Here is a 25,776-nt window from a genome sequence, read left to right as displayed (position 1 = left end):
CCCCACCACCCCATCTTCCTTGACTATTGTAGGAAAGAATCTCTATTTTCTATTATTCTGAGACTCCCGACATCCTCCATCAGCTGACCTCCTGGTTAAGGGCCAGACTTTGGGGTCTAGCAGGTCTGCAGTCCAGCCTCAACTCTACTGTCACTGCATCTATGACCTTGGAAGTGATTAACTTTTCGGTGCCTCAGTTTCCTCAACGGTAAGACGGAGAGATCTGCTATACCTCCCTCTGGGTGGTTATGGGGATGAAATGAGTTAAAGGCATGTAAAAGACTTAGCAAATGGCTTTGCACACGGTCAGTGTTGGATCAAGGTTAGAATTGATGATTATAACAATCACTGTGGCAGGCAGAATAATGGCCCCCAAAGATGCCCTTACCCTGAACCGCAGAACCTGTGAATATGTCATCTTAAATGGCAAAGAGGACTTATGGTAGCAGATGGAATTAAGACTGCAAATCAGATGACCTTAAAATAGATAATCCTGGATTATCTGGGTAGGCATGATGTAATCACAAGAGCTCAGTTAGAGACGGAAGGGAGAGGCAGAAAAGCCGCCATCAGAGTGATACGGCCCGAGAAGAACTCAACTGGCCATTGCTGGCCTTGCAGGTAGAAGGGCCCATGAGCTAAGGAATTCGGAAAGCTTCTGGAAGCTGGAAATTCAATGAAACGGATTTTCCCTTTGAGCCTCCAGATAGTAATGCAACTTGTTGGCATCTTGATTTTAGCTCAGTGAGATGCACTGCAGATTTCTGACCTCCAGAACTGTAAGATGATAAATGTGTGTGGTTCAAGGCACTAAGGCATGTGTTACAGCAGCAACAGGAATAGGAAATTAATATACTGTTTGTCCTACACACGAGAGGACTCTCCAGGGTTGGGAGAGCCACCGGAAGCGAGCGTGGCATCCCACACAGTCTGGAGGAGGCGGCCTTCTCTGCACACTCCTCAGCTTAGGGATGGACATGAGGTCTGACCCTCTCAATTCCAGGGCAATTTTTAGGATGACGACAGAAGCAACACCCTCTTTCTGAGGGGGCTGCAGAGAGAAGGGGCTGGGTCAGTGGGGGACACATGCCTTGGTAAAGCCTGCGTAGGAGAAAGTTGAGGCAGGAGATGGAGAAAAACCACACCCACCAGCACTGTTTAGATCCAGCTGGGCTCAAAGCCAGACCAGCTCAGACTTTTCAATTACACGAGCTGCTTTTTTGTTTTACACTTACGTCAATATGAATTAGATCTTTATTTTGTACCTAAAAGTCTGACTAATATAATCCAGTATCCACTTAGGTACAGTTCCCTACTAGTTTCAGGTGTTATCCTTTCCTTGGCCCATACACTTTGGGCTCTGGAGTAACGTGGAGTGGGCTTTAGGAGTGGCCACTTAGGTCAAATTTTTATTTTTATGTTTTAAAATTTAAAACATTGGATTTATTTATTTATTTATCTGCCCCCACTGCGAGGCATGCGGGGTCTTAGTTCCCCGACCAGGGATCGAACCGGTGCCCCCCGTAGTGGAAGCTCGGAGGCTTAACCACTGGAGCGCCAGGGAAGCCCCCTAGGGCAAATTTTTGGATGGACGTCGGTAGGGGAGAGTGGGCTGCCATCTCTCACTTCTGCTTAGCTCAGAGATGTCAAGTCTACTGCTGCTGGCGGAAGAAGGAGTGAAGAGCCCCTCATGGGCTACTGAACGGGAATGTGGCTTGAACTTGCACCTGGATCTGTGGGAGAACCAACGGCCTATGGCGGAGTCTTCATGTCTAGTCCATTAGGGCTGAGTGATTTCCACATTTATGGCACAGGGGACGGTTGTGACTTGCTTTCCTGGTTAGGCTGTTTCTCCTGGTCTTGCCTCTTGCATGTTGGTGGTGTCCCAGGGTTCTGTCCTCTGGCTCTGAGCTGTCCCCGAGAGAGCGCAATGCCCCCATGGCCTCCCCTATCTCCTTCATCCGCTGTCCATCCATCCTTATTCTGTCCCAGTAGGCCTGAGGGATGTGACACACGTCCTTGGGTGACGGTGACGCCTGCCCTCCCTCCTTGAATTTTCATAGGGCAGCAAAGGTGAGGTGGGGTTATGTCACAGTCGGGGAAGTTGATACGATTCGAAAAGAGCCCAGGTCATGCTCGCCTTTTCCTCCCCCAAGCATACACTGGCCAGGTTGACAGATAATCACTGACCTATATAAGGATGACTCTGCTGAATTAATCCATCCCGACCTGAGCTGGCTTCTGTGTTCCAGGCCCGTGCTGGACATTCCCACTAGGACGATGATACAAACACTAATCCTAGAATTACTATCAGCACTAATACTAATGTAATTCCGGGTCACATTTATTGAGCACTCCCTCTGTGCCAGGCACAGTGCTTAACACTTTACACATACTGACCAGAATGACCCTCTCGGGCAGCTAATAGCTGCATAATCCCCATTATACAGATGAAGAAACTGAGACTTAGGAACGTTAAAGGACCCCCCAGGATTTCAATTCAAGCCATGTGGACTCCTGAGACCACTTGTTCAACCACTGCTCTGTATTGTCTCCCAGGCCCCGGGCGTCCCACCGGTGTGCCCAGTGCCACGTCCCCAGTACCTTCTGCGACATATGCTACTTTTTCCCTACCTGTGCACTACCTGGTTAACGGGATCACTCTCTTAGATTCCCAAGCCGGGAGACTGGGGCTCGCTCTTGACCCCTCTTTCCTCACTTTTCATGTTCAAGTCCAGTCAATGCTTTCTCTGAATCGGTACTCCTCAGCGACCCCCACTCTCACCCCTGCTGTGACTGCCTCAGTTTAGGAGGCCACACCCTGTCTCCAGGGTCATCTCTCTGCAGCTGCCCCCTTACTGCTGCCTTGTCTTTGATCTCTCTTATCTGCAGCCTACCCGCTGCACTGTGACCATGTCAAGCTTCTAAACCCAAGGCTGCGTCGCTTGGTTTGAGAGAGTGGCACGGACATATAGACACTACCAAACGTAAGGTAGATAGCTAGTGGGAAGCAGCCGCATAGCACAGGGAGATCAGCTCGGTGCTTTGTGACCGCCTGGAGGGGTGGGATAGGGAGGGTGGGAGGGAGGGAGACGCAAGAGGGAAGAGATATGGGAACACATGTATATGTATAGCTGATTCACTTTGTTATAAAGCAGAAACTAACACACTATTGTAAAGCAATTGTACTCCAATAAAGATGAAAAAAAACCCAAAAACCAAAAAACTTCTGAAAGTTGCTTATTGCTTCCTGCAAACAGTCCAGTCCTGAGCATGGCATTCGGGAACCTCTGCGGTTTCACTCAGCCACCCTTGCCCATCTCAACTGCCACATGCTCCCCAGCCAGGCTCTCTCTGCTCCAGCCACAGCAGGCTTCCCGACACCCTCCGCACGTCTTCCTCTCCCTTGGCATCTCTGCCCAGGCTGCCCCTTCCTCCCCTTCTGCAGAAATCCTTCCCTTCCCTCAGGGTCTAGCTGAAAGCCTCCCTGAACCCACAGGTCGAATGAGGGACTTCATTTCTGTGGGTAGGAAACTGACTGTCTTGGTGTCAATCGGGCGATCATGTGACACACTGACTTCTGCATTGCTTTACCTACAGATTTTGTTTTACTAACACCTCTACTCAGTGCCAGGCGCTGCTCTAAGCATGTTTCATAAGCTCAGTAGTCGTCATAACTACCCTATCCAGTGGCACATTTTGAAGATGAGGAAACTGAGGCACAGAGACGTTAAATAACTTGGTCGAGATCACAGGGCTAGCAAAGGTACGGCTGGGATTCTAACGGAGCCAGTCTGGCACCAGAGTGCATGGATTTAAGTGCTCTGTCGTGCCGCCTCATGCTGGGTGGTGTAGACAGTACCCTCTGTGGGAGCCCAGAGAAGAGACAAGGGCCTTGGGGAACTGTAGCACCTGCTGAGTTTGGAGTGATGTGACGCCCCTGCCTGCCCAGGTCTCCAGAGGCCAGCTCCCCAGGCGCGCCTATGCCTTCTAACCCCAAGGCTTCCCCCGGTCCACGGTCCCCTCGGCTCCATCTTCAGGAGCTAGGAGTCTGAGGCCAGACAAGGATGAAGCGAGGGACCAGGACAGGGTCCCTGCACCAGGATGTGGAGCCTCAGTGGGAAGGATGGGAGGGCAGGATGGGCCCCGTTCCGCTTTTCCCTGCCAGTGGGACAGCAGGGTGACCACTGGCCACGCCTTCTCTGGCGGGGCTGCTGCTTAGGCACGGGAGCCATTCTGCTCTGGGCCTCGGAGAGAGGACAGAAGAGAAGCATGAGGTTATCTGACCCAGCTCACCAGGCCAGGGGCTGGAGAAGACTGGGGACAGATGCTCAAGGTGGCCAGAATAACGGGCGTGCACTTGCCTGGTGCCCCCTGAGAAGCCAGCTCTGGGCCAACAACCCAGGAGTCCCAAGGAGCCACCTGGGCTTGCAGGCCCTCCCCCCGCCCTCGGCTTCTGTGACCAGAGGCTCTGCTCTTCCCACTGCGCATGCGTTCCAATCCCCCCTTCATATCGATGTAACTGCTCTTGATGTTTATTTAAGTATAAATCGAATCCTTCTCTTGAAGAGTCTCAGAAACTAAGGCTGAAAGAGGAGTTCCAGTTCAAACTTCTTCCCCATTCTGAACAGGTAAAGCCCATCCTTTAGACACGCTCCCACTCAAATTCAGCTGGTGCCAACTTGACGTTCAACCACCTTGGCTGTCCGCACTCTCCCTGCAGTGGGAGTGAATTCGGGTGTTGACACTTGCTGAGCTGAAGGGAAGACGTGGTCTAGTCACTGTGGGGTTCAGTCCCCTCCAGAGACACCCCCTACCAAGACACTCGTGCGCATGCATGTTAGGACCCTTGGGGCATCAGCTACTCCCTGCAGAAGACCGAGAGTAGAGTAACTCAAGTTGAAGGTTTAAGTGGACCTTTCCTATTGGAGAATCATCGACAATGAAAAATGAGCCTCTGAAAAACGAACAGGAGTCATTTGAAAGTACGGTACTATTAAAACAATCTGTAGCTTCATTTTTCTCGTATTATAAGAAGAAAGCCCTTCTTTCAGGGTGATTATGGATGGGAAGTGACAGAAGGGGAGAAGAAACAGCATCTTTTGACCATATTTTGTGAACAAGATCTTCTGCTAGGTCTCTTCCACGTTTTATCTCATTTGCTCTCCTGCAGAGCCCTGTGAGGTATATTATATCCCCATTTTACAGATCGGGAAACTCAGGGGAAACCTAGTTCTGAATTACTTTGTCTCATCTTCTGCATATAATTCTGGAAACACAGCTTATTCCCAGCTAGTGCGGTGAAGTCTCTCTAATTCAGAGCCCTTGGCAATTTGAAATAGAAGCAAAGCTGCCCACGGAATGATTTGCTACTTCAGAAAACGTCCTGCTTTTGTGAGAGTTTCGTTGGTATCCATCCTAAGCTCATAAACAGAGCAAGTGCCCTAGAAGTACAGGTCAGGTGCGTTCAGCCATACGGTCAGACATGCAAGCACAGACCACTGAGGCCCCTGCCTCCCCTCCCCACCTGTCAGCTAGCTGGGCTGAGCTGACTCCGTGTACTGAAGGATAATAGAGCTCACCTGCATGCAGAAGACACCCTCAGATTAAGACTTTTCACTCACTTGGCTTGGTACCAAAGTGGTCCAGATTAATGAGGTTTTGCTGTGCTTTGCCTCTCTGATGTAAAACAAGGCTGCTAGGTAGAAGCACGAAGTGTGAGAGCAGGCAGGGGCCTTGGAAATTGCTTTGTCTCAGATGCCAAAAGGTAGCACATGTGCTACGTCCTCCTTATTGCTCCCCAGCAGACATCACTAATCCATTGCAGCACACTCTTTCCTGGGTATACCTCAGAATCCTTCTCCACACAGTGCCCCTGGCAGCCATGACCAATTGATCAGAATGAGCAGGAGATGAAATCTATTTGCCAGCCCTGACCTAGCCCAGTCGCCTCATGGGAACAGAGGTGGAACAGAAGCTGAGAGATGCCAAATGGCTGACGGAGCCAGGAATTGGGGCCTCTTCTCTCTGACCGCTTTGCCTTGGAAGCTGTTCCCTGCCTCATCCCCGTCCCCTTCCCACTAAAGGTAGAACCGAAGTTGGGGTCACTTGGCAGATGTTAGGGGGTACACAGGGAGAAGGAGACTGATATGAGTGACAGTTTTTAGGATCCCCACAGGCATAGGGGCTGTGCCTACGCCATAAACAGTTTGGGCTTAAACTACCATCGTATTAAATTCCAGCTAGGATCACAGGGCGACGGGGCAGGAGAGGCAAAAGGCAGGCCCCCGAGTAAGCCTGTTCCATGGTCCCAGGTCTACCACTGATGCAAGAAATGTGACCCTGACAAATGCTTCAGGCAAACGCCATTTTATGTGAAATATGCTACAAATCCTGGGTGGTGAACGGTGCCTTTTGCGAAGTGAAGCATCGTTTTGAGAATCTGTCTTGAGACAGCCAGGCCTCACTGGAGAAGGGATTGGGAACCGACATTGACTGTGAGACTCCAGACTGGGCTACCCAAGCTCAAGTCTTAAACGATTTTCCATCTGTACCAACAGACCCTCATACACGTGCTTTTCACTTCTGCGAGGGAAGGACGCCCGCATTGTTTTCTCATTTATTGGGAGAAAGAGAGGTCCTGAGAAGTCAAACCACTCACCATGAGGCTCCCAGCTAGTAATAAAGGGCTGAGCTGCCCCTGCCTTTGAACCAGTGCTGGGACCACCAGAGGGAGAGCAGGAAGAATGGAGCTGCCCTTGACCGCCTTCTTGCAGCATCTCTGCTGTAGAGTGAGCTCAGGGGGAGTGATCACTTTCCTCATCCCCTCCCTGCAGCTAAGCCAGGGCTTCTGACTCCCCGTCCAGTGCTCTGTCCTCCCACCTATGTTGCTATTGCCCGTCCCAACACTGAACCTTAATCTGGGGTCATGCCCCACATCTCGAATGAGAACAAGGGCTAATGTTTACTGAGCACTTACGATGTGCTGCCACAGGACCAAGCGGCTTTGCATCAACCAGTTCATGGACTCCTCACAGCCCCCTTATGCAGTAGGTACTATCATGATGCCCATTTTGCAGATGGGGAGACTGAGGCATAGAGAGGTGGGGGACTTGCCTGGGGCCCCACAGCTAGCGGAAGAGGCAGGACTTGAACCCTGCCGTCTGACTCCAGGGGCCCTGCTCTTAACCACAGACGTGGCCTCCCGAGCTGCCACCTCTTCACTTTCCCTTTTAGTCATTCGACAATCACTTCTTGAGCACCTACTATATGCCAGGTCCTTTGAATCAAGGACACAGCCTCCGTCCTCAAAGCCCAGCTCATGCTTGAACACTTGCCAAGGAAGCATCGAGTCACAGCTGAAGCTCCTGTTCAGCCCCCTCCCCTTCCTCTCCCACCCGTCCGCCCACCGCACAGCACTCAGGACTCAGCTGAACGTACAGCCTCTGCACAATGACTGTCAAACTCGATTCTCGTCCAGGCTTCAGTTTCTTAAAGAAAAACCCCATCTCCGGCCTCCCACAGCGCCTTGCCCTCGATACACATTTTGTGCTGCAGTCGACCCAGGCCCGGGGGAAGAAGACCCAGTTACAAAGCACAAAGGAAGCCCCCGTGCTCATTATTCAGACCTTCAGACCCTCTCCCTTGCAATGGGTGTCTCTCCTGGGCAATTTCGCCACCGGCATCTGTGGTATGACTCCTCTCACGTTCACTGGGCCAGGTTTTGGTCACTGGAGAATGTGGTCCTACCAAAGGAGCCCAGCGCCCTTGGGGAAGCCATGCTCACCGTCCTCCCACAGTCTGGGGGTTCGGGGAGTCCTGCCGCGGCATCCCCCCACCCCAACCCTGTGCCTTCCCTTCTGGTCTGTGTGGTCGGGATCCTGGGCAAGTCTCTTGAAAGCGCGACTCGCTGGCAACTCTTCTGGTGGTCCTAGTATGGGGGAGAGCTCCCTCGAGCCTCTGGTCAGAGCCCCTGCCGTGCTTGGAGAGTTGCCCACCCCTTCACATAGATCAGGTGTTTGGGGTCACAAGTGTGATGTGTGGACGTCTGGCATAAGCTCAGGTACAGCTGGCCAATGGACAACAGGTCTGAGGATAGACCGTCTCATCCAGTAGCTTCTAAACTGTTTGAAGGCAGCACCCTGCCCCATAAAACAGGCAGCGCCGAGAGTGTGTGTGTGAACTCACAAGTTCCCCTCATTCACTCTCCCTAAACTCGCTCCCTCATCCTCATGCCCCTCCGGGATTCTTAGTCATCACAGAACAGTCTGTAAAACACTACCCTGGGGCTTCCCTGGTGGCGCAGTGGTTGGGAGTCCGCCTGCCGATGCAGGGGACACGGGTTCGTGCCCCGGTCTGGGAAGATCCCACGTGCCGCGGAGCGGCTGGGCCCGTGAGCCACGGCCGCTGAGCCTGCGCGTCCGGAGCCTGTGCTCCGCAACGGGAGGGGCCACAGCAGTGAGAGGCCCGGGTACCGCAAAAGCAAACAAACAAACAAACAAGAAAACACTACCCTGTCAAAACCCCTCCCCACTTCAACATTTCCCATCCATGCTTCTCCAACCTATGCTTGAATTCTGCCAGCGACAGGGAACTCACTACCTCTAACGGACGTCGATTTTACCGTTGCCAACCTCTTGTTAGGAATTTCTCCTTAGGCTGAGTCGATAGCTGCCCTCTTGCCAGTGACAGCCGTTCAAAGGTGCAAAGGTGGCGTTCTCGCCTCCTTTCACTCATGTCTCCTCAGGGCTATGGTTTACAAACTGGTGTGAGCCTGGTAGTTCCCTCTCTAGTCCAAGCATATGTCCCTAACCCTGGTTACCGGGTTAGAGAACAATTCCCAGCACGAACCCTCCGGATGGGGAGCCTGAGTTGTTGTCATCTGAGCAAAGAGAGGTCGGCACAGCCACTCGCGTTCTCCCTTTGCTTCTGGGGAGGGACGGGCAGGGACCCAGTGGATTCCAAGGGATTCGCACCTGGATTCTCTGCACTGTGCACTGTTTCCAGCTGCATCTGGAGGGAAACCGTTTCAGGGGTGCAAAAGCTCAGCCGCCCCTGCCCCTTCCATTCATCTCCCTTCCCTTCCTGAAATCCAGCTGAGGCCCCGACCGCCGCCAAACACACGGGTCACTCACCAGTCCCATATTGCTTACATCCTGGGAATCTTTTTACACTTTGAGAGCAGACGGTGCGTCAAGACCTACAAAGAAGAGATACTCAATATTAAAGGCAGAACAAAGCAAAGGGGTGTTCAACTCTCATTTCGGCACTAGGATCCTGGGATGGAGATGGGGAGGAGAAAGAAACAGGAGATGGTCAGGACCAGGGTGCTCGCTGAACTGCCCTCAAGGATCTCAGGGCTTTGGGACGATGCTGAGAAGAAGGAAAAAAAAAAAAAAGAGACCCTTACTCTGGGCGAGTCAGCAGCTTTTTGAGAAGCAGGCCTTTTAGAAGAGCGAAACTAAAAGCCAAATCTGCTGGGTGGGGCTGGGGAGGCGTCTCTTGAACCCCACTCCGAGTTTCCTTGAGTCTTTGGTGTCCGTTCCTAGCAGCAGCGGGGGTTCACGGCTCCACGTTGGTGAGGGTGGAGGGGAAAAGCTCTGTACGCAAGGCCTCAAGTCCGAAAGATACCGCAGTCCTGAAAACAAAAGCCCCCGACGCGGATTTCCATCCTGGGAGACTCCCGCCAGGCGAGCCCTGGGCGCTTTGAAAATTCGTCAGGAGAGCTGGAGCCGGAGGAACATGCGTGCGCCCGGCTCGGAGGATACGTTCCCCGCATGGCAAGTCGAGGCCTGAGCTCTAGGGGTTTCTGCAGCCCGGCAGAGGCCCACCTGCAACGCACACGTGAGCGTGGAGAGCCTGCTGATGAGCGGCTGCTGGGAACACGCTTCTCCTCGCTCCCCACGCCCTGCCCACCTTTAAAGCCAAACTTGTTTTTTCTTGTGGCCCTCAGAATTCTGAGGGGAGCAGAGGTTTCTCTATTCATCTATCGCTGTTCTCAAAGGAGCACCCTTTGGGGGGAAAAGTCTTCATGGCAAGTTTCTATCCACTGAGTACATACTACATGGCAGGCGCTTCATACCCCGGATCTAGTCAAAACTGAAATCACATCACCTGGGAGCTTGCTGGAAGGGGCGGTTCTCGAGCCCCACTCAGCCCTACAGAATCAGAACCTGCTTTTCAACAAGCTCCTCAGGTGATTCCTGGGCACATTAAAGTCTGCAAAGTGTGCATTTCTAATCCTCTTAATCAGAGAAGGAAGGAAGGAAGTCAGGAAGTTGTAGCCCATTCCCAAGGTGAAGAAATAGGTTCAAGAAACCACAGCTTGGCTATTATGATTTTAGAGCTGCTGCGTGGTAGAGCTCATTAAACCCGTGTTCATGTGATTCCGGAATCGGTATTCCTTTCCTCTGCACGATTTTGGGGAAGCAAGATGAGAGGCTGATGGGACAGGCGGGCCTGGCTTGGTGGGAGGGGCCTGGCTTGGTGGGAGGGGCCTGGCGAAGAGCAGTGGGCCAGGGGTCGGCTGATGACCTCAGGCCTGGAGACGGAGGCTGCCCGGTGAGCGCTCAGAGAGAGGCATCAGATACTGTGGACGCAGGGGCTCCACAGAGGCCGTCGGACGCCAGCAAAATTTCCCGCAGCTCATTCAAGCTTCTGCATTGAATCCCAGTGATTAATTTATTTTGTTTGATTCCAGTTTAGCTGCATTTGCCCTGTGCCCTTAGAACTGGCCATCCAGCAGGAGAAGGTACCCTAGGAGGCAAGCTAAGACGAGTGTACCAGCACTGATTTGCAGGAAGGACAATGCTCTCTAAAGCCCCTTATAGTGTAGAAAGAACTTTTCATGCACCAGCTAATCTGCTCTTTCAAAGAACTTGGGGAGTGTCACTAGTGCTACTCTGCAGTTGAGGAAACTGAGGCACAGAGAGGTTAAGTGATTTTCCTGAGGTCACACAGCTTTCAGGCAGGTTGGGGTTGAGGTCCTCTAAGTCCATGTCCAGAAGTGTGAGCTCAGCTGCTTCTGATGGGGAAAGCGATCACGTCACAGGTTTATGATGCCCTTGCTTAGTGTCACCCACTCCATATGTCTTGCTTTACCTTCTGCTCACTGAATGGGTTTACTGCCTTCTTCTTTTTTTTTTTTTTTTTTGGTGGTACACGGGCCTCTCACTGTTGTGGTCTCTCCCGTTGCGGAGCACAGGCTCCGGACGCGCAGGCTCAGCGGCCGTGGCTCACGGGCCCAGCCGCTCCGCGGCATGTGGGATCTTCCCGGACCGGGGCACGAACCCGTGTCCCCTGCATCGGCAGGCGGACTCTCAACCACTGCACCACTAGGGAAGCCCGAATGGGTTTACTGAATAGACTCACGAACCGAGAGGAAAACAGTCTACACCTCACACAGGGTGTGTGACTGGTACCGTACTTGATGTAAACTGGCCAGTGGGCATTCTTGGTTTATCAGTTAGTCATGTATTCCATTATGTAATGTTTGATCTGCTGCACTTACTTCCATGAGGAAGATTAGTGTATATACGGTATAGAGGGGTCGATAAAACCTGGAGTTTACACTGGTTCACAGGCAAATGTTCCCAGCACATTCATATTTTGCACCACCAAGTGCAGGCGGCTGGATGCAAGGTACACACAGCTGAGTAGAACAAGCCACGGGGGACTCCGCCCTCCCAGCTCCTCCTCTGGCTCCAGTGGTCACGTGCTCTGTCTTAGCCACTCCTGTTGCTCGGTTCTTCCTGGTCTTGGTGCAAAGGCCATGGGCTAGAGAAGCATCTGTCCCCGCTACACGCTGGCAGAGCCTGAAACTGCTCTTCCACGGGGAACTCCTGATAAAGATGATCTGACCCCTTCTGTCTCTAAACCCATCAGCCTCCAGCCTTCTCCAGCCCCTTCCATAAAGTTTTCCCCCTTTTAAAAATAATATATTGTCCTGTAAGTTACTCAGGTCCTAAAGTTATTGCTATATTTGTTTTCATCCAAATTTTTTTAATATAAATTTATTTGTTTTATTTATTTTATTTTTGGCTGCGTTGGGTCTTCGTTGCTGCGCGCGGGCATTCTCTAGTTGCGGCGAGCGGGGGCTACTCTTCGTTGCAGTGTGCGGGCTTCTCATGGCGGTGGCTTCTCTTGTTGCGGAGCATGGGCTCTAGGCACGTGGGCTTCAGTAGTTGCAGCACGCGGGCTCAGTAGTTGTGGTGTGCGGGCTCTAGAGCTCAGGCTCAGTAATTGTGGTGCACGGGCTTAGCTGCTCCACGGCATGTGGGATCTTCCCGGACTAGGGACCGAACCCATGTCCGCTGCATTGGCAGGCGGATTCTCAACCACTGTGCCACCAGGGAAGCCCCTTATCCAAAATGTATCATGCCGTTTGAACTCTGCTTGGTATCACCACTTGGACTGTGCTTCATTACAGAGTCACAGGAATCGTGAATGCTCTGCTACAGCCCAATTGTCCCCCAAACGCTGTGATTTTTGAATTTTTCAGAGTACAGGGTTTTAGAGGCACGCATATATCATTTTAGAGCAGAAATGCCTGCATAATGGAAGTTATATTACAGGTACTAATATCTATATATAACCAATATATAATATATAGTTATTAAATATTGAACGTGTTACTATTATTAAATGTTGAATATTTAAAATATCTGATGAACAACCATTTATTGACTATCCACATATACCTGATTCTGTGCTAAGCACCAGATAGCCATAAATAAATAAATACATACATACATACGTAAATAAGACCCAATCCCTACCCTTAGGAAACTCACGGTATAAAAAAGGAGAAAGATACATAATAAACTGAATGTGAGGAAGGACAATGTACATAGAGGTGGGACAGGTGGGAGCAGGTAATGAACGCCCCATTTGTCTCAGGAAAAAAGCCACACTCCTTATCGCAGGGTCTTGGAGCCTGTGAGGTCTGCCCCCTGCTCGCTGCTCCCCGCTCCCTTTGCCCCACTGTGCTCTGGGCTCATGGATGCCTAAGCCTCTTGAACCTACTATGCCCCCTGCACAGCCATATGGCTATGCTATCTTAGACCCTCTCTCTTCAATGCTCTGTTCTCCCTCTTCCCCAAATTAACCCCGAGTTACCCTGTAGGACCCAGGGTGGTAACACATACAAAACACTGAGAATCATGTAATCAGGCATGAAAGCTACTATTATTATTGATAATCCTTATTATCATCCTCCGCTGACTAGGTGCTTCTTCTTGAGCACAGAGGCGTGGAGTGGGGCTTGGCTGGGGCCACACCGTGAATCCTTCTCAGAGCTCGGGAGACTCAATGAATCTGTTACATCTTCCCCGTTTATCCTGGAACTCAGCTCTGCAGCACCACCCACTAGACACTGGATCCTTCCTAACCAGCATGGGGGGAAGAGCATAGGTCTTGGAGACGGGACGTCTGAGTCTGGTCCTGGTTCTTTGACACGCTTGTGCTGTGCCCTGACGCCAAGCACCTCTCTCCCAGGGACCTTGGTTTTCTTAGCGGCCAAGTGGGGCTCTAAACAGAACCTGCCTCCTTGGGTTGCACGGGGGATCCAACGCCACGGTGCCGACCGCAGCTCCTGCACGTGGAAATGGCAGCTTTCATCGCGAGCAGTATAAATGAAGTAAAGGGCTTTTCACTGTCCTTCAAGCCCTTAATGGGCACACATTTCCAGTCTTCCTGGCTCAGAACTCCTTTCCCCAGAAAATGGTCACATGGCGCGAAATCCCAATGAGGAAAAATCTGCCTGTAGGATTTTCCCTACAGGTCCCTCCTATTCCCTTTTGGCCTAGTTTAAACCTACCAGATGGCAAGACAACTGCAGGGGGAAAAAGAGGAACGGTGATTTAACGGTCTGTAGAAGAAGAAAAACACCCTTCCCCAGGGTCACCCCCTCTCACGTAGTTTATTCCAGTCCATTTTTTCACTCGGCAAACGTTTAGCAGATGAGTGAGAAATTCTAGTAAACAGGTCATAATGTCCCGAGGTGATGGCCTCATATGGAGGAGAGGGTGAGGAACCCATGGAGGACACTGCTGGGGAGTGACTGACTCAGGCCAGGGCCAGTGCAGACTGGATACAAGAGAGGAAGGTCAACTTCAAAGAAGGTGGAAAACTACAGGCCACTTCTGTGCAGCCATCATTCTGCCAGCCAGAAGCGCAGCCTTAAGTTGCCTGTCTTTGCTCCAGAAAATGTTCCACCTTGGACACCAACAACAGCCTTTAATTCATAAGAGCGAGCAGCGAGTGACGAGTACAAAGGCCACCGCTCCCCGAGTGCTTGCTCTGCGCCAGACGCTGAGCCGGGCCCTCCACATGGCTTGTCTGTCCTTCCCGCAGCAAGTCTGACGAGCACGTATCCTTATACCCCTTTTACAGACAACAGACCTGAACCTTAGAGCGATTAAATACATTGCCGTGTGTCATAAGCGTAAAATGTCCAGCACTGAGGTTTGAGCTCAGGCCTGATTGAGTGTAGTCTTTCCATTCCCGCTCCCACCCCCGCCCCGCTGCCTCTTAAACTTTGGCTCCGTGACTTGAGCTGCTGACAAACTGGGCCACCTCTCCCATCACCCCCAACCTGGTCTTCCACTGAGACGCCCCCAGGAGCACAGAGGAAGCTGAGTTCATAACCTCCCCGACGTGTGAGGGCGCAGAACGACACCTTGAACATTCACCAGGACACTGAATTCTACTCTAGAATTGATCTGTATTTGCTCCCAAATATTTCCCCCTGAAAACTGTCAAGTACAATCAGCACTCCACGAAGATATGCCCAGCACCGGGCAGGGCAGTGTCTGATTTGCTCACTGCTGTCTCTTCATTCCTCCGATAACTGTGGGGCACTGACTACGGGCCAGTGCTGGGGACATAAGGTGAGCCCTGCCCTTGCAGTTGGGTTGGATAAGAGACTCCAGTGGCGTGACGGTGCTACCTGAAGCACATGCAATGGTGGGGAGATCGCCAGGAGAGGCACGTGAGGATATGGCAGATGGTGGGGGGGCGCCGGGGCGGGGAGGGGAGCTGGACCTGAAAGGCAGGCAGCAGCAAACCTGGCCAAGAGGGGAAGGAAGAATCGAGAAAGCCAGAGAGAGCGTGTATGGGGCAGAGGGGGAGGAGGCATACTGGTCACCAAGCAGTGGAAGCTGGCTGGGGTGGCCACAGCCAAGCAGTGCAGAGAAAGAGCCAGCGCCAGCTCTTCCAGGGACTTGCTCGCCTTTAAGAAGCTGGGTCTTTATCCCTGTGAGTGACGGGAAGTCACCAAAAGAGTTGGATTCTCAGTGTCCGCAGTTCTCCACACGTGGTGGCCCTCAGTAGTATTTGTTGAACGGAGGGTGGAATCTTATTTACCCCCGGCCCCATCAGGTCCTCCAGCAATCTGAGAAGCACCGCCTGGGACTCTGCCATCTCTACAAAGGGCAACCACGGGACAATCTGATTTGTGTAGGGAAGAATTCTCCCCGGGCACCTGGCCTGAGCCTCCTTCTGTCAGGCCTCGGGGAACCGTGGCTCCGGCATGGCTGCTGGCAGATGTGCGGGGATGAATACACCTTTGATTACAGCTCATGTTTCCGAGGGAAAGACACAGCTCCCTGGAGATTGGGAGTCTATGAAAATGAACCCTTGCAAAAGAGATGTAAGTGAGCTGGAAATACAAGTCCTCTGGGCGGGTGGTGGTTTCTTTCTTTAAAGTAAACAACAGCAGAGAGGACCAGCCTGGACCAGAAGCAGGTTTTTTGTAATCCCGAACGGGCGGGACTCAAAGGCAAGTGGCAGGAGGTGGTTAAAGGGACTGCTCTGCGAGAAAGTGGTACCTGCTTAGGATATGCGGATGTGATCTCCGAGAATGGGTGTCTTTGCTCCCCTCCTTGGTGGGGAAACTCAGCCCCCGAGGACATTAACTTAACCCAAATTTCTTTACCCTGGGGAGAGTCACAGACCCAGGTTAGAAGATGATTTCTACCACTTAAGAGCTTTGTGTCCACAGACAAATTATTTTCTCTCCTCTGAGCCTTAGTTTTGTCATCCACAAAATGGGAGAAGAGGGGGCTTAGATAATATTATGAAAGTAGGCTGAGGTTTGAACCCAAGCGTGTCTGAATACAATCATTCCATTTTCCCCCACACTTCCTCTTGAACTTGGGACATGTACCCCGACCCCAGCCCCGAATATCTGGCACATAATAGGTTCTTAATAAATGCTGGTTATGCCTCCCTTCTTTCCCATATTTCTTTCCCCACTATGTTGAGTATAAATCAGGGAATCCAGGAGGTGCTTTATAAACCCACGTACATCGGGTCCTCCTATGTGCAATGCAGCAGCTGAGAATACAGAAGGAAAAGGCAGCTAGCTGTGTTTTCTCTCCTCGACTCTTGTTTCGAACCCTTTATTAAATATCTTAAGTATTACTTGCCTTCAGGGTCAAAATACAGTTTCCGGAGATTTCCACTTTGCACTCATAAAGGATTCTCGCTGAAGTCTCTTTCTTCTTAAAATTTTTAAATGTGTGTGTGAGAGAGCATAAATGTACTGACTCATAGCTGGAAAAACTCTCTCTCGCTAACACATTCCAAATTTGTCGAGTCACATGAATTGAGTAAGAGCACTTAATGTGGCTGTTAGCCCCGAGCTGGCGAGCAGTTACGCCAGAGACGGCTCTTCTCTCCCTTCCCTGCCCCCTGATCCGAGCCAGTGTAGCCGGGGAGGCTCTGCGGATGGCAGTGAATACCCAGTGCAGGTTCTGTGAATGCAAGGACGGGAAAGGATCTGCCAACTACCTAAAGCCAAGCTCGAATTCTGTAAGGCGGTGTGATATTTTTTCAAAAAATCAAATAAAAATTTGCATATTGGATTGCCAGAATCTCACAACTTCACTTATTAAATCAAGTCTATGCTGGGCACGACGTCAAGCACTCGACAAACATGACTCACTTAGTCTTCACAGCCACCCTGTGAGGTAGGGGTTATGACTTAGCCTCATTTTATCAGTGAGGAAACTGAGGCACAAGGGTTAGTAATTTGTCCAAGGTCCCCACCGTGTGTAGATGGTGGAGCTAAGATTCCACCCAGTGCAGCTCTAGAACAGACGCTCTTACACATCTGACCATTCATTCTGAAAGGAAAGAATCCTTTCACATAGAAGAAAGAAAACTCCATTTATTCCGCAAATATCTACCCAACACTTAGAATACAAACACCGCAACAGATGTCAAAGAGGAGGCTGGTGATAGGCATGGGCAAAATGGAGGCAATTTGAGTTTGGAATTGTGTAGAGGAGCTATGATGTATGCACAAATAATTACAATACAAGTAAGTAAAAATGGCACCAGCAAGATTATAAAGTGGGATGCATGGGGAAGGCTTGCTTAGGTGATGGCTCTGGCTGGGGTGATCTGGAAGGCTTCCTGGTGGAGGTGTCATTTGAGTTGGATCGAAGGATGTGGAGCATTCAGACAGAAGCTAGCTGGAGGAGGTCCTGCTCACTTATCCCAGTGAGTACAGACAGATGGCTGATGGCCCTGGGAGTTCTCATCTTGGTTCTGACTTGGGACCCACCCACCCCAGGAAAGGCTGAATCTCCATGTCTGGCAGGTGAGGGGCACAGGCAGAGGGGAAGGAGGGAAAGAGGCGTCCAGGAAGGAGAAGATCGGGGAGAGAAGGCAGGACACTGGAGCAAGGCGGGGAGGAGTGCAGCTCTGGCCGAAGCTAGAGCTCCAGTCCCACCTCCAAATGGGCGGGCTCAGATCAGGTCTCTTGCTCTTGGGCCTCAGTTTCTCCCATATACAGGGAGGAACATGAAGGAACTGCCTGAATAGTCCGGCTGGGCGGAACCTTGGAGAGCTCCCAATTTACCCCATCCATTTGTAGATGAGAGAACTGGAGAAGCTGGGCTTGTGCAAGTCCTTGGATTTGAATCCAAGTTTGTGGGATGAGGATGCAGGGGTCCCATCTCCCAGTCTAGCTGCGCTTCCCACATCCACACCTCAAGGGGCGTGCCGACCTGTGTCAGAAGTCCAGGAAACTCCAGGCACATTGTGGAAGGGGAGACGTGCCTCAGCTGGTCCACGGGCACCAGGCCCAGACCTCAGCTAGTCCTCTGGCCCCCAGTGGCCCCAGAAAGCTCGGCCACGGTCCCGAGAGTGCAGCCCTGGCCCAGCCCCCCCAGCACGGTCTCCTCTCTCTGCCCTGGCTGGCACCTATGCTCAGAGTGCCCCTGCCCCACACTGAGGAAGTTTCCAGGAAACCATGACCAGTTCTCTGCGGCCATGTCTCTCCCTGACAAGACGTACATCTGGTTGTGACTCACAGTGCTGGATTTCTGCCCGGGGCCCTGCCTCTTGAGTGGGGAAACCCGCCCACCCCGCCGTGACAGTGAGGGCTGCTGCCCTTATCAGATCACGCTGAGGTCATCCACGTGGTGCCTTGGGCTCCCGGCCTGGCATTGCTCTCAGAATCGGCTCAGGCCTGGGCAGTCTCCCAGGGTCCCTCAGACACCAGGCTCTTCGACCAAACTCCCCTCTCCCCCGGGATGCTCGTTTCTCACCCCCCCCTCGAAACGCCACATCCTCTTCCTCCGCTGCTGTCCATTTCCCAGCACTCCAGCCCTCAAGGCGCTGCTCCCCTCTGAAATCCGGGTTCATCTAGGCCCTGCTCCCCAGAGGGCTGGGCAGAGGTCCTGTGTCCCCCCAGGGTGGTGGCCTCTGAGGGTGGAACCACGTGCAACAGGACCACAGCTATCAGAATGAATACCGCGGGCACTGAGCGTGCCCACCTTCAGGCCTTCGTGATCGCTACTCCCCCGCCTGGAATACTCTGCCCCAAGTCTTTGAATGGCCCTCAGCTTCTTGTCAAAGTCACCTCCCCAGTGAGGCCTTTCCTCCCCTGCTGCTTTTTCCTTCCTTACGGCCCATGTCCCATTCTCAGGTGACGGACGTGTTTGCTACCTGATCACATAACTCCTTGTTTACTATCCGGCTCTTCAAGGAAGAATGAGAACAAGGGATCTTCTCTGTCCTACCACCACCGGCTCCCCAGCACCCAGCAGAGAGCCTGGCATGGAGGATGTGCTCAGTAACTGTCTCTCCAGGGCGGTCATGAACGCTGCTGGGCGTGGTGGATGTGCCTGGATCTTGCTTAACCCTCATACAAACCCTGGGTGGTTGGTGTGAGGAGTGCAAGGCTCAGAGAAGTTGGGTAGGTTGTCTAAGGTCACCTGGTCAGTAAGCGGTAGAGCTAAGTATCAAACTTGAATTTGCCTGATATGAAAGCTCGTGCTTTTGACCACTGGACTCTGCTGTTTGCCTTCAATGTTTTCAGAATCCCCATAGTGAGGACACAGGAAAGACTTGTGGATTGAATGATCTGGAATGCCATGTGTTATGGACTGAATGTTCGTCCTCCACTCCCCAAATTTCTATGTTGGAGCCTTAACCCCCAGTGTGACTGTATTTGGAGGTGGGACCTCTAAGGGAGGTTAAATGAGGTCATAACAATGGGGCCCTGACCCCATATAATTAGTGTCCTTATAAGAAGAGACAGCAGAGAGCTTGTTCTCTCCGAGTGCACACCCCAAGGAAAGGCCATGTGAGGACACAGCAAGAAGGTGGCCATTTGCAAGTGAGGAAGAGAGTCATCACCAGAAACAGAATTGGCTGGAACCTTGACCTTGGACTTCCAGCCTCCAGAAACTGTAAGAAAACAAATTTCTGCTGTTTAAGCCACCCAATCTATGGTATTTTGTTATGGCAGCTTGAGCAGACTAATTAATACACCATGTTTTACGGAAGCCAAACTGCCAGGTCTAGGAAGGTAAATTCTTCCTTCTTTCCTCCCCTCCTTCCCTCCCTCCCTCATTTAAGTAGTGACAATGGAGAGAAGCACACGAATCCCGAGGAGCTCCCAAGAGTCTCAGACTGGTGGCCCATGGTTCACACACCAGCCACAAAGTTGTTTTGTTGGGCTGGCGTGTGTTTTAAAAAACCCACAAGGAAGCAGAGTGCTCTTAGGCGGGGCACACATTGTCCGGTGCTTCCACAAGCCACACTGCTCCCCGCTGTCCTTTGTCCCTCTATCTGAGGGCTATGTTAGGTGCCAGTGACACCGGGTGAGCTGTGCCGCAATGGGGTGTGGTTCAGGGTGCCCTGGGGCAGAGTGACGCTGGGCAGGGAGAAGGACATGGGAGATGGTGGGTCAGAGGAGGCTACATAGAGAAGGTGGCTTTAGCCTGGTGCATGGAGGATGGATGGGAAATCACCAGCCAGAAGGGGAAGGAGTGTGCCTTCCAAGGAGGGCAGCAGAGAGGCGAGGTCCAGAGCAAGGGCATGGCCTGAGCAGGGAGCAGCTGGTAGTTGAGTGTGGCTGAGAGTGAAGGTGGAGGGGCTAGGACGTGGGCTGGAGGGTAGGTGCCGTGCGCACAGGGAGGCCCTGCACACCACGACAAGGAGTTTGGACATTGTCCTGTCCAGGAGTCATGACCAGCAGTCCCGGTAGGCTTCAACCAGGGAGGGGTCATCGGACAATCTGTGTCAACGTGTGCAGAACCTGGGTTTACCACCTCCTCGTTGTGTGACTATATGCACGTGTCGCCCTGGGGCTGTGTGGTCTCAGGCACCTCATCTGTGAAATGGGAGTCATAATGCTATATATCTCAAAGGGGTATTGTGGGGATTAGAAGGACGTAAAACGTGAAAAGCCCCTAGCACAGTTCCTGGCACATCAAAGGTACTCAGTAAAAGATGGCCACCGTTCTGACAGGAATTTATTACTAATCTAGTGGTGACAACAGTGTAGGAGGTGGCTGGGAGCAATCGAAGACTCTGTTTGCTAAGATTATTACAGTAAAGTAAGAAAAACCCTGAGGAAGGACCCAGGAAATACTCATAGGAGACAGGAGGAGATAAATGCAACCTTAAGGTCAGCCTTCTCCACCTCTATTCCCTCGTCTGTAAAATGGGACTCTCCCTGCCTGTCCACACAGGGTCTCTACGTGAATCAAGTGAGAACAGAGATGTGAGAGTGCTTTTAAAGTTAATAAACACCAGAGGACCATATGGGTTTCATAGATTTTTTTTTTTATCACACAGAGAGGAAAGATGTCTGGGGGCAGATGAGCACCTGTGGGCTCTTATTTCTGCAAACAATCAAGGCAAGAAAAGTAGCAAATGACAGGACAGCGAGACACAAGAGAGAACCTGATGGAAATGAAGCCTGGATCGTGGACCTTCCTGTGATAGCCTTAATCCTGCTGCATCCCAGTCACCTATACTTCTTGCACTCATACCAATGACTCAAAAGTACTACCAAGTTCTCAGCCTTACAAGCATAGTTTTTTCAAGCTGAAAATATGATTGAATGCATTCCCCACAATTTACAGATGAAGCTGAGAGTCACAAAAGAGAGCTGGTTAAAACCCATCCTCAGAAGACATACGGCCCGCGTTCCCATCCCGGCTCTGCCGATCATGAGCTGTATGATTTTGGTCAAGTTATTCAACATCTCTGTGTTTCTGTGACTAGGATTACTGGAGTTAATAAGAGTACTTGTTCCCATGATTGGTTGGGGAGCTAAATGAGTTAATATGCATAAAGCACTTGGAATGTCTCTAACACCTGGTAAGACTCAGGGAATAAGGGGTACTATTACTATTTAAGGGCACAGGTTATCTCGGTGGAGCTGAGAGTACATCTTTGCATGGTCCCACACTGAAATATTTGATTCTTATCAACACACCATGTTTACTAAAGGCGGAAAATGGACTGACCTGTTTTTGGAATAAAGGGCACATTCACGCAGCCTGCATGCCCCATTTCCAGAACATTCCGGGCCACTGAAGTCTGACAGTAACTGAATAGAGCAAAAGTGCCTCATGGACACCCTTCTTACCCCCTCACGTTGTACCATCAGGGGAGGCAGCAGAAAGAGCTCTCACAATTTAAAGAATTAAACAGGAAGGAGACCCAGAGCAAATTGGGAGCAATCAGCTTAGACGTGCTGGGCTCGGCTATTGTCGTCCTGGTACATTCATGTCGTGCGTTTCCGTTTCCAAAGGTCTGTCACCACAGTCTCTCGTTTCTGTCTCGTGACAGATGGTGATTCGGAAAGTGGGTTCTGGCAGGCGACGAGCTGGTTCAGATCCTGCTGCTGCCTTTCCCTCGTCGGGTAGCCCAGGACATTCATTTACTGTCTCTGTGCCCCGGACAAAAGAAGGGTGTGACAACACTGACATCACTGGTTGTTGGGAGACCAGGAGGATGTGTGCAGAGCCAGAGCCCGGCTCGTAATCATCCCCTTGTCCAGAAAGCGCTTCTCATGTGCTTAACACGTGCTTGGGGCTGAGGACCCAGCAGCCATCGAAACACAGTTTCTCCCGTCACAGACTCGAGTGTGACGGGGAAAGCACGCAATGCCACAAGCGCATAAACATCCGGCGCCAGGTAGCAAGCTGTGCTTTGAAAAAGACAGGTCGAGAGGATGGAGATCTGTGGGGATGCCGGCTGAGCTATGACCCTGCGGTGGGCAGGGAAGGCCTCCGTGACAGCGTGTCTTTTAAGCACAGACTGAATGAAATGAGGCAGAAAACCACAAAGATAGCTGGGAAAAGAGTGTTCTAGGCTTAGAAAGTAGCAAGCACAAATGCAAGTGTGTGTGTGTGTGGGGGGGGGTGTTTTCTTCAAGGCTGGTGGCAGAGAGGAAGGTGATCACGTGGACCTGGGGGTTACCATAAGGCCTTTGGCTTCTGCTCTGAGTGAGACGGGGGAACCATTGGAGGGTTTGGAGCAGGCGAGTGACAATCTGACCTGTGTTTTGAGGAGAGGAGACGGTCGGGGGTGTGTGCATGAAGTGAGGGAGGGGCGGCAGCTAAGGGACAAGCTGAGAGGACAGCCACCGGTGACTGCAGTGACCCACGTGAGAGACGATGGGGCTTGAACCGGGGGATGGGGGTGGAGGTGGCAGGAAGCAGCACCACGGTGCTGAATATAAGACTCCAGAGGTGCCACTCACAGCCACCAAAATGGGAAGGGCGTCCCCTGGAGGGTGCAACGTGGTGGTACTGAAAGATGGTGGTCACACTGGGGATATATCTTGAAGGCAGAATAGACAGGACTTATAGATGGAATGAGGTGTGAGAGAAAGAGAGGAAACCAGGATTATTTAAAGGATGGAGTACACAGAGGTAACTATTTACTGAGGAGTTGAAGAATGAGTTAAGAGTTAGTTTTAGACGTGTTCAGTTTGGGAAGCCTCTTCACAAATGTTAGGGATGATGGTGATGGTGATGGTGATGGTGGTGATGGTGGTGATGATGGTGATGGTGGTGATGGTGATGATGGTGATGGTGATGATGGTGATGGTGGTGATGATGGTGACAGCAGTGATGGTGGTGGTGATGGTAATGGTGGTGATGATGGTGATGGTGGTGATGATGGTGATGGTGACAGTTGTGACAGTGGTGGTGATGGTAATGGTGGCAATGGTGATGGTGGTGATAATGGTAATGGTGATGGTGATGATGGTGACGGTGGTGATGGTGATGGTGGTGATGGGGGTGGTGATGATGGTGATGATGGTGATGGTGGTGATGGTGGTGATGATGGTGACAGCAGTGATGGTGGTGGTGATGGTAATGGTGGTGATGATGGTGATGGTAATGGTGGTGATGGTGATGGTGATGGTGGTGATGATGATGGTGATGGTGGTGATAATGGTAATGGTGATGGTGATGATGGTGACATGGTGATGGTGATGGTGGTGATGGGGGTGGTGATGACGGTGATGATGGTGATGATGGTGATGGTGGTGATGGTGATGGTGACAGTTGTGACAGTGGTGGTGATGGTAATGGTGGTGATGGTGACGGTGGCGATGGGGGTGGTGATGGTGCTGATGGTGATGGTGGTGATGGTGGTGGCGATGGTGATGGTGGTGATGATGATGGTGATTATGAAATGATGGCTTGCTAAGGATTATGACAAAAGCAAACACTGAGTGTTTGCTGTGTGATAGGCACGGCTCAAAGGACTTTAGACGTATAAACTTGTGTAGTCTCCATAATGGGATCTCCATTATCATCCTCATTTAATAAACCAGTGTAGTGGGTTGAATTGTGCCCCCTCCCCCGCAAATGATATGTCTATGTCCTAGTCCCCAGAATCTGCGAATGTGACCTTATTTGAAAAGAGTCTTCCTAGGTGTAACTAAGTAAAGGATCTCAAGATGAGATCACCCTGGCTTATCCAAAGGGCCCTGGATTCAATGGCAAGTGTCCTAATAAGAAACACCAGGAGAAGAAACCCACAGACAGAAGAGAAGGTGATGCGAAGGCAGAGGTGGAGTTGGGAGTGACGCAGCCACAAGGAACACCAACAACTTCTAGAAGCTGGAAGAAGCAAGGAAGGGTTTTCTCCTAGCCTTTGGAGACAGCAGCGTCCTGCTCACTCTTGATTTTGCACCTCTGGCCTCCAGCACTGTGAGAGATCAAATTTTTGTTGTTTTAAGTCATCACGTTTGTGGTCCTCTGTTATAGCAATCACAGGAAACCAACATAACAAGGAAATCCAGGCACAGAGATATTAACGTAACTTGCTCAAAGTCACACAGCAAGCAAGTAGCCCAGCTGGCAACGTTTGCCTCCAGAGCGGCTCACTCGGTAGGTGAGTATTGTTCACCCCGTGTCTCCAAGGAGGAAATGGAGGTCAGAGCCTCAAGGCCACACCGAGGAACACAGCTGGTGAAAGGCAGTACCAGGCTCCCTCGAGTCTCTAGCAGGGAGGCCGGATGCCTTTCCCACTCTCGATCCCCACCTCTCCACTTTGAAAAATCCAGAAAGGCTCTTGTCCAGACCCTCTAATGCTTCTTGGCAGCCACCCCATGCATCCAGGGCTTTGCTGGGAATCCCGTCCAATCTGGTGATTCCAGTTTACAGCTGCTGGGTCCATGTACAAGTGACCCCAGAGACACCCTGGCGGGCTGGCGGCCTCAGTCAACAGATTTCAGTGGCACCAGGATTCACAGCAGTCACTCAGGAACGGCATATGATCTGGATTTCAAAACTGCCTCCTCTTTCTGTGATACTGACACTGAAAACCTCTCGGCTACCTCCCTACCAGGGACACGAGGACTGAAAAGGGAGGGGTGCTGGTGCAGGGCACACCGGCTGCCCCTGAACCTCTGCCAGCAGCTAAAATCAGTCTCTGAAGAAACAGTGATTGTCCATTTCCTCTCCCACTGATGCCCAGGAAAATATTTTACCGGACAAAACCCAAATATTGGGAATCCAGGGAAAACATCCTCCCTCCCTTTCCGCTCCCCCCGCCCCCGCGCCTCCTGCCTTGTCAAAGCTTCATCATTTTAAGAGAGATAGACAGTGGGACCTGCAACAAACAGGGCCTGTGAAGAGGGCCCAGGCCTCTTCCCACACAGAACCGCGTCCTTAGAGCACCTAATGAGAGGAGGGTAGTTAGTTTCGGGGTTGGGGTGGGAATCGGGGGCAGGGGGAGGTGTTCTATTTATGAAGAATACAATCATTACGTTCAGGTCGCTGGAGGGAGCCAGCGGGCTGGAACAAATTTGGGGGCTGGGGGAAAGGGAGGCAAGTGGCAAAGGCATGAGTGCAATGGCTGCCGCATAGCACAGGGAGATCAGCCCGGTGCTTTGTGACCACCTAGAGGGGTGGGATAGGGAGGGTGGGAGGGAGGGAGACGCAAGAGGGAAGAGATATGGGAACATAAGTATATGTATAACTGATTCACTTTGTTATAAAGCAG

The 25,776-nt window shown here is 51.6% G+C and overlaps 1 protein-coding gene across 2 annotated transcripts in view; it reads right to left on the bottom strand.

Moving 5' to 3' along the window:
* Positions 1–25,776, bottom strand: part of ZHX2 (zinc fingers and homeoboxes 2) — a 173,396-nt gene that overhangs the window by 89,159 nt on the left and 58,461 nt on the right. The window contains exon 1 of one of the 2 annotated variants that reach the window (XM_060128336.1): positions 9,135–9,178. The exons of the other annotated variant lie outside the window; for it this stretch is intronic. The gene's annotated coding sequence lies outside the window, so the exon portion shown is untranslated. Of the gene's footprint in view, positions 1–9,134; positions 9,179–25,776 lie in introns of those variants that run through there. 2 annotated transcript variants of the gene reach the window in all.

The sequence above is a fragment of the Lagenorhynchus albirostris genome, chromosome 17, assembly GCF_949774975.1.
Source record: "Lagenorhynchus albirostris chromosome 17, mLagAlb1.1, whole genome shotgun sequence".
In the NCBI taxonomy this organism is placed as follows: Eukaryota; Metazoa; Chordata; class Mammalia; order Artiodactyla; family Delphinidae; genus Lagenorhynchus; species Lagenorhynchus albirostris.
Note: the sequence above shows the minus strand (reverse complement) of the source record. Positions and strands in the feature narration are given on the sequence as shown.